This window comes from Calidris pugnax, unplaced genomic scaffold, assembly GCF_001431845.1.
Source record: "Calidris pugnax isolate Ruff unplaced genomic scaffold, ASM143184v1 scaffold192, whole genome shotgun sequence".
Taxonomy (NCBI): Eukaryota; Metazoa; Chordata; class Aves; order Charadriiformes; family Scolopacidae; genus Calidris; species Calidris pugnax.
The window spans coordinates 1,201,215-1,214,727 of NW_015090919.1; the positions used below are offsets into that span (position 1 = coordinate 1,201,215).

Genomic DNA, 13,513 nt, shown 5'->3' on the forward strand with positions numbered 1-13,513 from the left:
AGTCCCAGCCCTCCTTTCTTCTCCTATGGGTGAAGAGAGGGGACAGTGAGCCAGGAGACCCTGGTTACTTCATAAGATGCATGAGAGGAGCATCACCAACTGCTGGTAACAGCAAGTGAAGGAGATGGACCCCTCCAACCTCCCCTGCACGTGAAGAGTATGTTCCTCATCTCTATCCTCACAGCCTCCAAAGCACTGATGGACAGACTACCAGGAGAACTTGTCTGGAGACTACAAAACAAGCTCCTGACAGGTGACAGGATCAACTCTTACCAGTCCTTGCATCAGTGACAGAGAAGCGGTCCCCAGCAGCACAGTGTCACAGTGATCATCACTCGCACGGCTACTGTCCAGTGACAGTTCTATCTCTCATTCTACATGGACACCGCAACCAAAAAGCTCCCCAAGCATGAAGGTGGATCCCTTCCAGGCCAGGAGGCGCAGGGCGGAGGAGAGCTGCTGCTGCAGATGGCAATACACCCAATGGAGCAGCACTGAACCCCCGGAGCACATCTGAGCTCTCGAAAAGCTCTCTCGGGGACTCTGCTGGGGGCTACACAGCTTTGGAGAGAGAAGGCAGCAATGGTGGAAGAACAACTCTCCTAGGAAGAACTCGCACCATCCATGGAGGCCACTTTCTTCTGGTGCCACATAAACTCCAGTTAGTGCTCCTGTCACTAGAGCAAAACCAGGATTGGCTCAGGCTTCTTGGGTCTGAAGCTCAATTTGCTGAACTGATGCTGTGTCAGATGGGGTATAATTGTCACCATGGTGTAGGGACAGGGAGCTGGGCTGGAGGAACGATCCTCATGGGACAGCAGAGTTTGAAGCCTCTTGGTTTGGCTGGGGACACCGTACCAGCATCACAGGAGCAAAATAGGAAAGAAAAGGAAATTACCAACACTCCAAAACTTCAGACGGTATGGAGAGGGTACAGGCACAGCCAACAGCAGAGGCAGGTTTCACTGAGGTGACAATGTCTGCCACAGTCTCCATCAAGCACTGCATCAAGCCAGGAGGGAACAGACGTGCTGAGCCAGGAGAGGTGACCCAGGAAAGCATCATTCCTTTACCATTCCTTCAGACCCTTGTTGTATCCCTTGCAAGGCTGTGACACTGCACTTCTGAGGAGCACAAAGAGCCTCCAACAAGAGATGAGGATAAAGCAGCAGCAGATCCAGAACACACTTCTTCTCCAGAAATTCCTCCCAAGAGCTACGGTGACAGAAAACGTGCTGCCTGGTGGAGGGACGAAATCTGGCCCCAGCACTGCCTTGTCCAGACCTGGTTCTGCTGTCCCTCCCCTGCTCGCAGCACTGCTGGAGCCGACACACAAAGGCTGAAAAGGTGTCAAAAAGAGGATGAGGAAGAAAAGGAATGAATTTTCAGTTCTGCAGACCCCAAGGCTGGGAGGAAGTCTTACTGGTTTTGGGTGGGGGCACATGGAGAGAAGAGAACTATGCAGCTTCTGGGACATCAGCTAACTCAAATATCGGTGCCTGGTCTGGAAGCAGAATTACTTCCCAACATGAACTATGAGGTGACCATGTCCCCGAGAGCTGTGACAGCAAGACACAGAGCCCACACAGTGCTAACCCAGGGCTGAGCCCCATCTTCTGAACTCCTGCAGGCACTGCTGGGTCACACTCTGGTACCGGTGACGTGGTCGGAGCCTCCACTTGGTAGAGACAGCAGCGCACAGCAACTACGGGAGAACCTCCCAAAGTCAGATCCCACTCCACCTGCAGCCACCCGTCTCCTGGTGGCTCTGAATGCAGTCCCCAGCCTCACACCATCACTTTTCTGGGTGAAACAATGCAGTTTTACAGTGTTCAAGCGTGATCTCCAGGGATCAGCTGCAGTTCCCTCTGCAAGTCCAACTGGCACTAAACATCCATGGTGTGATGTTCCCTGGGGACAGAACCTCCTTCAAATGAAGCACTGTTTGCACAGGACAAAAACTTCTCAGAGGAATCAGAGCAGAGATTAGCAGGGTGCATGGGCACATCTGGCTTGATCCCCACCTCCTTCCACAGGGTGCATCTAACTTCTTCTCCATGTCTTTGCACTTTCCTGGGGAATATCAACCTCCTTTGATGTTCAATGTCTTGTCTTTACTGACCTGTTGAGCTTGGCAATCCAAGAGGCTCTTCCTTGCCAAGAAGAGGAGGTAGAAGCTGCTCACACCATCACTCAGTGGCGTGCCTGCCTGCTCCTACGGGTGAGGTAGTTTCATTTTCCAGAACAGACTCAATGGGTTTTAAACATTAAAGAGGCAAACAAACCTTGCACTCGCATGTATCACTCCTGTGACTAAGTAGGCCACGTAGCCAATTACTGTATTACCAACTCTGCCATCTCACAATGCTCATTTCAACATTGCTGCCTGCTTTGATCATCAGACTTTCATCTTCCGATGACGTTACGGCCACTTTCATGTCAAATACAAGCATGTGAAGGCAGAAGAGATTTAAGGAGGCCTTGATGAAGAATCATCGTGGGGAACTGGAAAGGCAGGGGTGAAAGTGGGTTCCTGGGCCCATTTAGGTACAGCGTCCCGTGGTCCTACGCCCATGATAGCTCATAAAAGCTTTAGCATGGACAGATGATGCAGCAAGATAATATGGACAAATGACTAGGGCTACAAAGATGATGATGGGACTAGAACAAGACAAGACCTTTCTTGTGAGGAAAGGCTGAGGGACTTGGGTCTTTTTAGGCTGGAGAAGAGAAGACTGAGGGGGGATCTGATCAACGCCTATAAATACTTAAAGGGTGGGTGTCAAGAGGATGGGGCCAGTCTTTTTTCAGTGATGCCCAGGGACAGGACAAGAGGAAATGGGCACAAACTTGAATGTAAGAAGTTCCATCTAAACATGAGGAGGACCTTCTTTCCTGTGAGGGTGGCAGAGCCCTGGAACAGACTACCCAGGGAGGTGGTGGAGTCTCCTTCTCTGGAGATATTCAAACCCCACCTGGACACGTTCTTGTGCAACCTGCTCTGGGTGACCCTGCTCTGGCAGGGGGTTGGACTGGATGATCTCCAGAGGTCCCTGCCAACCCCATAGCATTCTGTGATTCTGTGGCTGTGTGAGGGGTACAATTCTGGTGACGAAGCTGAGTAGCCTGGATGATGCTTCACTGGCATCAGCGTAAGAAGCAACATGAGGACAGTGCAAGGAGCTCTTCCAGATGGAAGGACTAAAGGCAATGGCTGACCATCCATACCCGTCTGCTCTGCAGGGCAACACTCTACCCAGGAAGCCTGTGGACCTCCTTCCAGCCGGTCTCCTGTGGTGGAAAGAAAGGAGGAGAAGGGGGTGCAAACCGAAGAGCTGCAGTGTGGTACCACTTCCATCTGTGGAGAGTGTTTCTTCCTGGCTGTGACAAGGGGAACCGGCAGCCACTGAAAGCAAACGGGGCCCGTCAGCTGCTGCAGCCAGAAGAAACTCACGTTTGCAGTTTGCTTTTTCTGATCTGGAGTAGCATTCTCATAAATAATGAAAGTGACTAAAAGCTACTTAAAAAACACACACTCCTCCCTTATGAAAGAATGAGAAAAAACCCCAATTATAAAAGGACATTTCTTCCAGCTAGGAATAATTTGTCATGTAATTCTCTGAAGACAGCAACAGAAACATGCATGCTCTGTGCTCCCTTTTGAGTGATCTGTGATTGCACATGTACTCAGATGGCTTCTAATGAGGCTATTTTTATAGCACACATCCTGCTGAGCTTTTTGGGAGGAGCAAAGCGAGATCAGTGGAGAATCAGTCTTCAACGTCAGCTCCTGTGTATTTTCTCCTCAAAAGGAGAGGAAAAGGAAACAAATGTGGAGGAGGACATACCGCTCTGAATCAACACCTACAAATACGGCTCTTCTGCCCCGGCAGCAAACGTGGAGCATCTTCAGTTTTTTCCTGGACACCAAGCAAGCTGAAAGAACCAGGCACTTCACTAATGCCTTGATGAGATCAGTGATGGTGATACCCAACTCCCCTGTACCCATTTACACCACTGAAACCCACTCTTGTACCCTGGTGCTCGCTCCTGGGCTGCAGGACCAAAGAGGTTCAGAGGAGTTCAGTAACGAGGACCATCCTGTGGACACTCAAAGGAACATTCTTTGCAGGGCCCATGAGGACAATACGATGTTACAACTCATCTTCTTGAAGCCACCGTGCAGCTGGCTCATCCCATGCCAAGTCAAAAGGCCTCAGCTGTCAGAAAGGAAAGGAAACAAAAAATGGGGGAGGCTGAAACTGGGATCAATTTACAGATGTTTACCATGGTTTTAAAAGAACCAGAAGGTTCCTGCCATGACTGGAGCTGAGGGATGTGGAATGGGCAGAACAGATGTAAATGAACTCTCATTTTACATGGAGATGATGCAAGCAGAGACCGAAAAAGAAAGATGTAAATTTAAAATCTGCTTGTCTTATAAATTATTTGTGGCGGCCTTCCTACCCCCCACCCATGGCTCTCCTTGGCTCCCTGGAGGAGCCCAGCTGCGTGGGCACCGTGCCTCACACTGGGAGGAGGGAGGTACCACAGGTCAGGAAGCAGAGGAACCGCCTGGTGTCCTTCACCAGGGACCTCTCTTTTGCAGACTTTACCAGGCAAAATATTTTCAAGTTCAGTATTGAAAGAGAAAAAAGACGGGAGCTATTTTTTTCCAGTGTTACAGCTGAACACTCTGCTTCTAGTCTCCATGCCTCCTGCTTCAGCTTTCAGATCTTCCCTCGCAGACTTGAAAGCCAAAGAGACTGACCTAGTCATCCAACCTCCTGTGTCAGAGCTCTTGGAGCCAATCCTCTCTCAAAACCACATCTGCAGCTTCAGCCAGTGCCTCTTTTACAGAGACTGCCTCGATTTTGATGCATAAAGTGCTGGAGTAACCACCACATTTCACAGTCCCTCCTCTGAGCAATCATTTTCCAGAACAGGCACCGTACTCCCAGTGCAGGTTGCTGCCTCTGGCCACTGAGCCACACTCCAACTGGTTTGTTGGAAAAGGGATTCTGTCACCAGAAATCACTCCTCCGTAGGAGGTAGTAACATCTTCTGCTGTCTCTTGAATGAAGCAAAGCAAACGCTATTCCTTAATGTACATGATACACAGGCTAAAACATGCCTTGTAGTTCTTGACTCTTTCCATAAGCATCTGGGAGCCTGCCCACACGTTGAAGCATGGACACCGGAGCAGGACAAAGTGTGCTCTGAACAACACACAGAGTGGCAGCACATGCTGGTGCATGTATGTAAACCCCAAATTTTCTCTTGGTCATAGAGAAACAAGGAGTTCACAGTCGCTCATGTTCCACCAGGAGATTTCCATTCTCTTCACAATTATCACTTTCCAAGACGCCATTGTATATTCTCAAAGTGTGGGGTTTAACAGCCAAAAGCAAATGTGATAGGAAAAAATTGTTCACTTATTGTCTGAAGTTGTTGTAGAGAATGAGAACTCCTTCCTCCACCAGTGGAAGAGGAGTGAAGACTTGTTGAAGAACAGAAAAAAAGAAAAAGCCGGTCAGAGCTTCAGGGCATCTTCCACGTGCAACACGCTCACGTGAACCTCATGCTTCAAGGACTTCAAGGTCACTGCTACGCTGCAAGTTTAACTTCAAATCTCTCTGCTCGTTTTGTCCATGGTCCTATGGGCTGTGTCCTTGGTTGAGTGGTTGTTTTTTCTTCACAAGGCTGATGGATCCACCCTTTGCCACACATTATTTTCTTGATTGCACCGATCACTTGCAGGCTGACCAAAACAAGCTGAAGCTAACCAGGATGAATGCGCTCTGAGGCCCACGCTGCAGATCAAGCAATTAGATTTGAGGCCATCACACTAATTGGACATGCAAGGAAAATTTCTGAGGCAAGAGAAGAGGCCCTGTCCTTATCCGGCAGACATTAAACTTTTCTGCTTTCTCCTCCCAAAATAAACCGAAATCAGAGCATGAGACTACATCCTTCTGCAGGCAGAAGTGTAACAGCAACTGCCATTTAGGTTTTCCTGGTCAATAAATACCAATATCGTTACGCAGTTCATAAATTTTGAAGGATCTAAAGGCCTTTTAGAAGGGAGATGCCTCAAGTAGGATCACTTGGTGACAGTGTCACTGTCTCTAAGCTCTTAAAAACGGAGGAATCAGTTTCCAAAAACCCCCAAATAACTACTGCAGTGGTGTGGTGTGACGCGGTATCAGTGCTGAAATCTGGGGAAAGCAAACAAACAAAGCAGTGTAATTTTTCCAATTATCTTGGTCTACTAAAACACACAACCTTTCCTGACAACAAACACCGCTTCAGTAAGTGTAAGAGGAATTTAATCGTGCGTGCATTCCTCAAGGGATGCTGGGCAGCTCCAAATCCTTCAGAAAAGGTAAAACTACAGGACCAAATTGGGCTGCCTCTCCTCTAGAAATTAAACATTAAAATACAAACCAGAACAATAGTCAAAAGCCACAAAGAATTCCTAAGGTATTAGCAAAACAAATTCCCTTCAGTCCTTATTAGGAATATCTTGAGGATGGTTTGAAAAGTCTAACCAAATATAAAAAAAAATTGGCTTATCCAACAGAAAACAAACACGCACTGTTTGCCAAAAGCAAAAGAATTCAGTCAGATAAAAAATGCGACATACAAATGATGCAGGTTAAAAACTAAATTTAAGATGATAATAGAATAGCTGCCAGCATCTTTAAATTTTCAAGCGTGGAAATGTCAACAGAGACAAAGAAATTCAGCGAAAAACAAAGAGAATAGATTAAGGGTTTATTTATATCAGGGAAAGAGCTCTCTACTGCTTGACTATGAAATGACTGAGGGGGTGACAACTGTCTGCAAACGTCCCCCAACACGGCCACGAGGAGCTGGACCTGCCACCGACCCGGCCACAAGATGAATGGGGTAAAACGAGCAACGGGAAAAGATGGACAGAAGAGGAGACAGGACCTTGGGACTGGGAGAACTCGCCAGCTGAGGAGGAATACAACAGAGGTGGCAGATGTCCTACTGCTGGAGATGCACTGAACCCGAAGAAGCTCTGAGGCTCCATGCCATTATCAGAACAACCCCAAGCTGGCCAGGAGAGGGGAGACCCAAGGAAAACCATTTCCTGCTAACTCTGTTTGCAGAGGACATTGTAGCTACCATGACTCAATACCTTCTGGCTCCAGAGAGGGACGTTTCTCCACTTCACACCATCTGAAGCCCTCCAAGGCTCCAGTGTTTGGCAAATTGGTGTGGACTACACAGAAAACACGTGGGTCCCACGGGAGCCAGGATGTGTCTGAGCACTGTCACCTCTTCTTACGGGCACATCTGACCTTCTTTTGGGTTTCAAGGAAACCTGCCTGGGTTTCCCACAGCCTCTCTGCTGGCCATAGTACACAGCTGAACTATCCACTTCTCTTAAATCGGCCAGAGGGGACTTTTGCAGGGGGTTTGTTGGTTTGTTTCTTTTTGAAGATATTGGTGAGAACACTTCAGAGAGCACCACGGCTTATTAAACACCTCGCCTATTTATTAATACTTTTTTCTCTTTCTTACGCAGGATGAGACTGAAGCTCTTCACGCTCTGGCACTGAAAATCCCACAAGTGACCTTTTAAAGGAAGGGGAAACAATTTAAATCATTTTGCTTCTTGGAAACACTCAGCCCTTGGCCTGTCCCACCACGGGGTGTGGAGCCTTCTCGCAAAGTCAGGAGGACCACAACTTCCAGCTTGGGCATGCACGGAGGTTGTCATCCCTGAATGCTGGGGCCCTGGTGAAGACTGGTCAGCTGGGAGAGGAGGCTGGAGAAGATCTGGTGCCATCCCAGGGCAGAGCATCCCTTGGGTTACAGCAACTGCTCAGGAGGATGTGTCCACAAAGGGCAGACCGAGAAACATGGGGAGGAGAGGGAAAGGTGACACCAGTGAGGCTGGAGAAGGGTGAACTAAGGAGATACGTAGGTGAGACCGCTTCTCAGTACCTTCTCCTCCAGCTGGAAAGTCCCATCTTCCAAGCGAGAGACAGAAATGCCCAGACTACCTCAGCACCATGGCTTGGTCTGGCATTCCAGGGAAAACGGCATCATGTCAGAGCTGGGAGACCTCCATGCCCCAACCTAAAGGACCTTCTGGAAAGACTCCTGCCTGGCACAACACCCTGCTTCCTCCAGGCCAGCCCTTCTGCCGGACCACCCTCTCCAAGAGACCTCCCACCCTCTTCAGGAGCTCTACCACAGGGCTGTTAACGCTGCAATAAAGATAAGACCCATCCTTGCCCTCACAGCCAGCTCATAACCCCAGCAGCTCTGGGATTTTACCTCCGTTTTGGGAGCAGAACATGCTTTAGTGGAGCTACATCTGTGCTGCGAGCGGGTTCCCCGGCTGGTGACAGCCCTGGTGCAGACGGGGGCTGAGCTTCCAGCTGGCTCCGTTCCCTCCGCAAACAGATGCAGTTCCTATATCAGGGTCTGATTTATTCAGCAGGAGTCTCGCACATTAAGCGCAGTTAAGTCTGAAAACAAATCTAATGACTTTAAAATAAATAGCCAACGGAGGACTTGAAACTAAAATTCTTCCTTCCTCTGACACCCACCATATAAACAATAATAATTATATAAAACCGTGTCTAACACATGACTACACAAGGCTCTGGTGACCAAGAAAAGCACACGCTGCTTGTCAGACATAATTGCACATTTGGTTTTTCAATTATTTCTTGTTGAGATCCAGAGCCCACCATCTGAATGCTGACATTAATTATTGGTAAGTAGTTAGTTTTACAATAGCGTCACGCAGACTCCCAGGGATTACCCCGAGGTCGGCAGCTCCCAGCGCCGTTCCCACACTCCCCTCCGGTCCCTCCAGGACTGTCACTGGGGCTCCACCATCAGAAAGGGGCTTCAGAAGAAGCTTCAAGAACCCTTCCGTTGGGGAGCAGCAGGGAAAGGGATCCCCAGGAGACGTGTCACATCCCCAGGAACCCACGTCACCCACTGGTGCCACCTTCCAGTTGAGTCCCCTGTGAGCCCCCCTCCAGCGCCCGACTCCTGGCGACGCACTCCAAGAGCTAACTGCCCATCACACACCAAAACATCCTGCCTTTGATTGGCTTTTAATTTGCTGCCTTTTAATTTGGTTGACTGTCTCTTTTTTTTTTTTTTTTTCCCTTGCAAAAGGAAAATTAATTATTGGTAAGTAGTTAGTTTTACAATAGCGTCACGCAGACTCCCAGGGATTACCCCGAGGTCGGCAGCTCCCAGCGCCGTTCCCACACTCCCCTCCGGTCCCTCCAGGACTGTCACTGGGGCTCCACCATCATCTGCTCCACAACGCGCACAAAGGGGCTTCAGAAGAAGCTTCAAGAACCCTTCCGTTGGGGAGCAGCAGGGAAAGGGATCCCCAGGAGACGTGTCACATCCCCAGGAACCCACGTCACCCACTGGTGCCACCTTCCAGTTGAGTCCCCTGTGAGCCCCCCTCCAGCGCCCGACTCCTGCCGACGCACTCCAAGAGCTAACTGCCCATCACACACCAAAACATCCTGCCTTTGATTGGCTTTTAATTTGCTGCCTTTTAATTTGGTTGACTGTCTCTTTTTTTTTCTTTTTTTTTTTTTTTTTTCCCTTGCAAAAGGAAGAAAGCAGCCTCTGATCTACCTTTTCTGGAGCGTTCAAAAACACGCACAGCTTTGTCGTGTTGTCTCTTGGTTGTCATCTTCTCCCAGGCAAACAGCCATCTCTCTTCCAGCTCCCTTTAAGGAAGGGGGCTTTTTCTATGCTCCTAATAAGTCTCTCTTCACTTTTTCAAATTTCCCATTAATAAGCGTAGGGTGAGGTAGAGGAACCCCACAGGAGCTAACAAGGCAGGAGAAGAGCGAGTGCTTTCTGCCACCGCTAATTCTCCGCTGCAAGAGCTGCACAGGCTGAACCCTGTTATTTCAAAGGCAGCGGAGAGGCCCGAGCAGAGCTGTGGGTTGATAAGATCATAAAAATCCTGCGCCTTCAGAGCTTTTAACATTTACTTGAAACAGAATAAAATCAATTCAATACAATAAATAAATAAAAATAGTATCGACCCAATACCACGGTCACCACATTAAGACCGAGCTTGCTCTAGTTAAAAAAAAAAAAGTTGCAGAAAAGATAGAGTTGTCCCAGCAACCTTCTGCTTATATTTTTCACTGATATAAATTAATCGTTAAAAGCTTCCTCAGTAGTTTGCAATTAGTGAGAGTTTCAAGCAGCAACAACTTTGAAAAACATCCACCTTGTGTCTCCAGCCTCACAGATTTCGCAAAAGCCAAATTTTGACCTTCAGTCACAGAGCTTTCTCGAAATATTAAATTTTTATTCCTTTTTTTTTTTTTTAAACAGACTCGCTCATTTCCCTTCTTCTGACCATCTCTTGTCCAATCAGGTAGATGCTGAAGTGGACTTTGGTGCCACTTTTCTTAAAGAAAAACCGATGCCCAGTCTCACCCTTGGCACAAGGTGACAGTGACAACCAGGGGAAGCTCCGCTGCCCGACGGGTGCTCAGGTCCCCTCTGGAAGACCAGGAGGATGCTCAGGTGCTCACCCCGAGGGCACAACCCGCACCCTGGGAAGGGACAGCACCCACAGGGGACACCCTGAAGGGTCAGCTCCCACCTGGAGACCACGCTCACCCACCTGTTCTGCAAAACCTTCCAGTGAGAGCCACAACACTGAGTTAAAAGCCAGAATAAAGAGTTTGGGGGAAGAAAACTATGCCCTTGCTCCTCAGACTAGGTTGCTTTCCTTCCAGTGCTTTGTGCAGGCTAATTCCCAGCATCTCGAGAGCCTGCACTTGCTGAACCACAGTGACGGGCCATTCCAAAACTGGGAAAAAAGACCTTTTCCTCCACGTAGGACACTTGATGATGGTTCTGCTCCTGCAACCTGCCTCCCATCCTTCCATCCCTGCCAAGCCAAGCCCAGCCCAGTGGGCACCCCAGAGCCATCCAATCCGTACCGAAAAGCTGCTGGTAACGAGGGCATTTCACTCTGAAACACCAGGAGCAGAGCCGGGACACCGGGCAGGGACCTGTCACCATGGGGAGCACTTGGTGCATGTTTGGTGGCAGGGTTCTCATGTGGAAGGATGTGTTTCACCTGAGGGATCGAGCACTTTCAAGCCTCCAGAGGGATGAGGAGAGTGCTCTGGCAGCGGAAAGACAGTATCACTGGAGTGTGACGGGGAGGACAGAAAGGCAGCTGGAGCTCTGCAGGAGGTGGCAGCGCTGGAGGTCCCTGCTTCGCAGTGGGTGCCCAGAGAAACACCCCATGTCCCACCGGGGTCCACTCCCCAACGCACTGGTGGCCCCCCAACACACTGGTGGCCCCCCAACACACTGGTGGCCTGTCCTAGCCAGGGCAGAGGTACCGAGCCCAGCAGTGGTGACTGGCAAACCCCGTCTGGTGCACTGGTGGTGGGCTCACTCCACACAGATGACACCGACATGGAGTGATGGAGATGATGCCAGGACGTGGTGAAGCCCCCACGGACCTTTTTTCCACAGCAGCCAAACTGGCTCTGGTTTTCTGCTGTCCTCTGTCCATGCTGATGTAACCCACAAACGTGCATCAGGTGCTCAGCGGTCCTCTCAACGATCTGTGCATTGTACCACCACGTGGTGGCACCTCCTTGACTTTCCAACCATCTTCTACAACTCTCAGTGGATGCTTCCACGCTCGGCTGCAGCCCAGCCCCAAGTCGCTCCCCTCCCTGGTGCATCTTCAGCATTTCTCCTGTTCCCAGACTGGCATCTTTATCTCCTACATCTCCACCTATTTTTACCTGGGAGGTGAGTTTGTCACTTGGCTTGTGGATGGCAGACAACCAGGAATGGGCTTCGAGCACCAGGTAAATGCTACTGTCACCAAAGCCACACTTTGTTCTGGGCTCCCACCACCTCCCCAGTGCCCAGCACTGCCCTGCAAAGGAAACCCAGCTACGGGGAATCTGTGTCTGGCCAAGGAAGGAAAGCTACCCCTTCCTCCGTGCTGTCACAGCTCTGCACTGACTCCACCTGACAGAGAAGGAAAGGGACCAAGAAGCACCATCTTTAGCGCATCCCAGCACACCCAGCCAGGTCAGATGCCCTAAAGCAGGGAATCATAGAATCATCTAGGTTGGAAGGGACATTAAAGATCATCTAGTCCAACCATCAACCAAACTCTGACCCCAAAAAACCCCAAAAAACCAAAAAAACAAAAACCCACAACACAAAACAAAACACAAAAACATACCACTAAACAATATTCCTGAGGACCATGTCACCCCATCTTTTGAACACCTCCAGGGAGGGTGCCTCAACCACTTCCCTGGGCAGCCCTCTTCCTGGGCATCAGGAGGAGATGGAGAGGCCCCAGCACAGGGCAGACCCAACCTCATCACCTCCATCTCCTCTATGCTGGGTTTTCCTCCATCTCCTCACGCCAGGGCTGTGTGTCTCCAGCCAGGACACACTGTCCAGGGGACTGCCCATGGCCCTGGACACCCTGCCCACTGCTCCAGGCTCCGGGGGTGGCAGCAAACAGGACACCTTCAGCAGAGTCCCCTCTGTGCAACCTGACATGGCCCTTACCCACCGGAGTGAGAGCAGCAGGGATACCCCTTGGTGGGATCTGAGAGGGTTGGGGTGGGGGGACACCCTCATCTTCTCCTCTTGTGTGGGAGCAGGGGGATCCGCACCCAACAGCTGAAGCACAGGCCAAGGTCTCCACCCAAGAACTTCACCTTGTGATGGTCTTTGCACCCCTGCATGGGCATGGGGCTGAGGGGACTTAGCCATACCCCCCAACACTGCATGCAAACTGCCTCTCCTTGCCCCCCGCCCCAAACATCTATATTTTTAGCAAAATCCAAAAAGGGTGTGTGGACACTGTGCTCCAACAGCTCCCAACTCATCCCTCTCATGTGGTCCCCCTCCGAGACAGAGAGCCCCATTCTAGCACACCCTATCTGCCCACCACGTCCCACCCCAGCAGAGAAAACCATCCACCTACCTGCTGGAAGAGCTCCTCCGCCCACTGCTGTTGCTCTCGTCGGCCTACAGGGGCAAAAAACATGAAGAAAAAAAAAGGCTGTTTAGGTGAAGAAAGGCAACAATGTCCTCCAAACTCTCCCGCCAGCTCACTGCACCAAAATACCTGGGGTTTTTCCATTCTGAGTCCCACTCGTGCCCCGTGCTGGTGGGACACCTCGTGCCCTGAAGGTCTGCCCCAAGGCAGGGCTTCAGCCCCAGCCCCACCACAGAGGCCACTTTCGGAGCCGACCCCCTCCAGTTGCTCCCGGGCAATTATTTCATCGCGCGTTACTGAAGTTTAAAGTAACGACCTCTCCTATGCAAAAATATGCAATTTGCAAGAGGGAAATAAAACAAAAATAGCCAAATTTAATGCTGTGTCCTTCTGGATCAGAGGGGCAGGTCCAGCCCACCTCCCTTCGTTAGCAACGAATTGCCTAATTGAGCCCCTCCGGGCCATTAGCAGGGA

The 13,513-nt window shown here is 50.1% G+C and overlaps 1 protein-coding gene across 10 annotated transcripts in view; it reads right to left on the reverse strand.

The window, feature by feature from the left end:
* ZNF618 (zinc finger protein 618) overlaps positions 1-13,064 on the reverse strand; it is a 93,621-nt gene extending 80,557 nt beyond the window's left edge. For all 10 annotated transcript variants that reach the window (XM_014949774.1, XM_014949772.1, XM_014949771.1 and 7 more), the window contains exon 1: positions 13,025-13,064. The gene's annotated coding sequence lies outside the window, so the exon portion shown is untranslated. The remainder of the gene's footprint in view (positions 1-13,024) is intronic.
* Between the last annotated feature and the right edge of the window lie 449 nt (positions 13,065-13,513).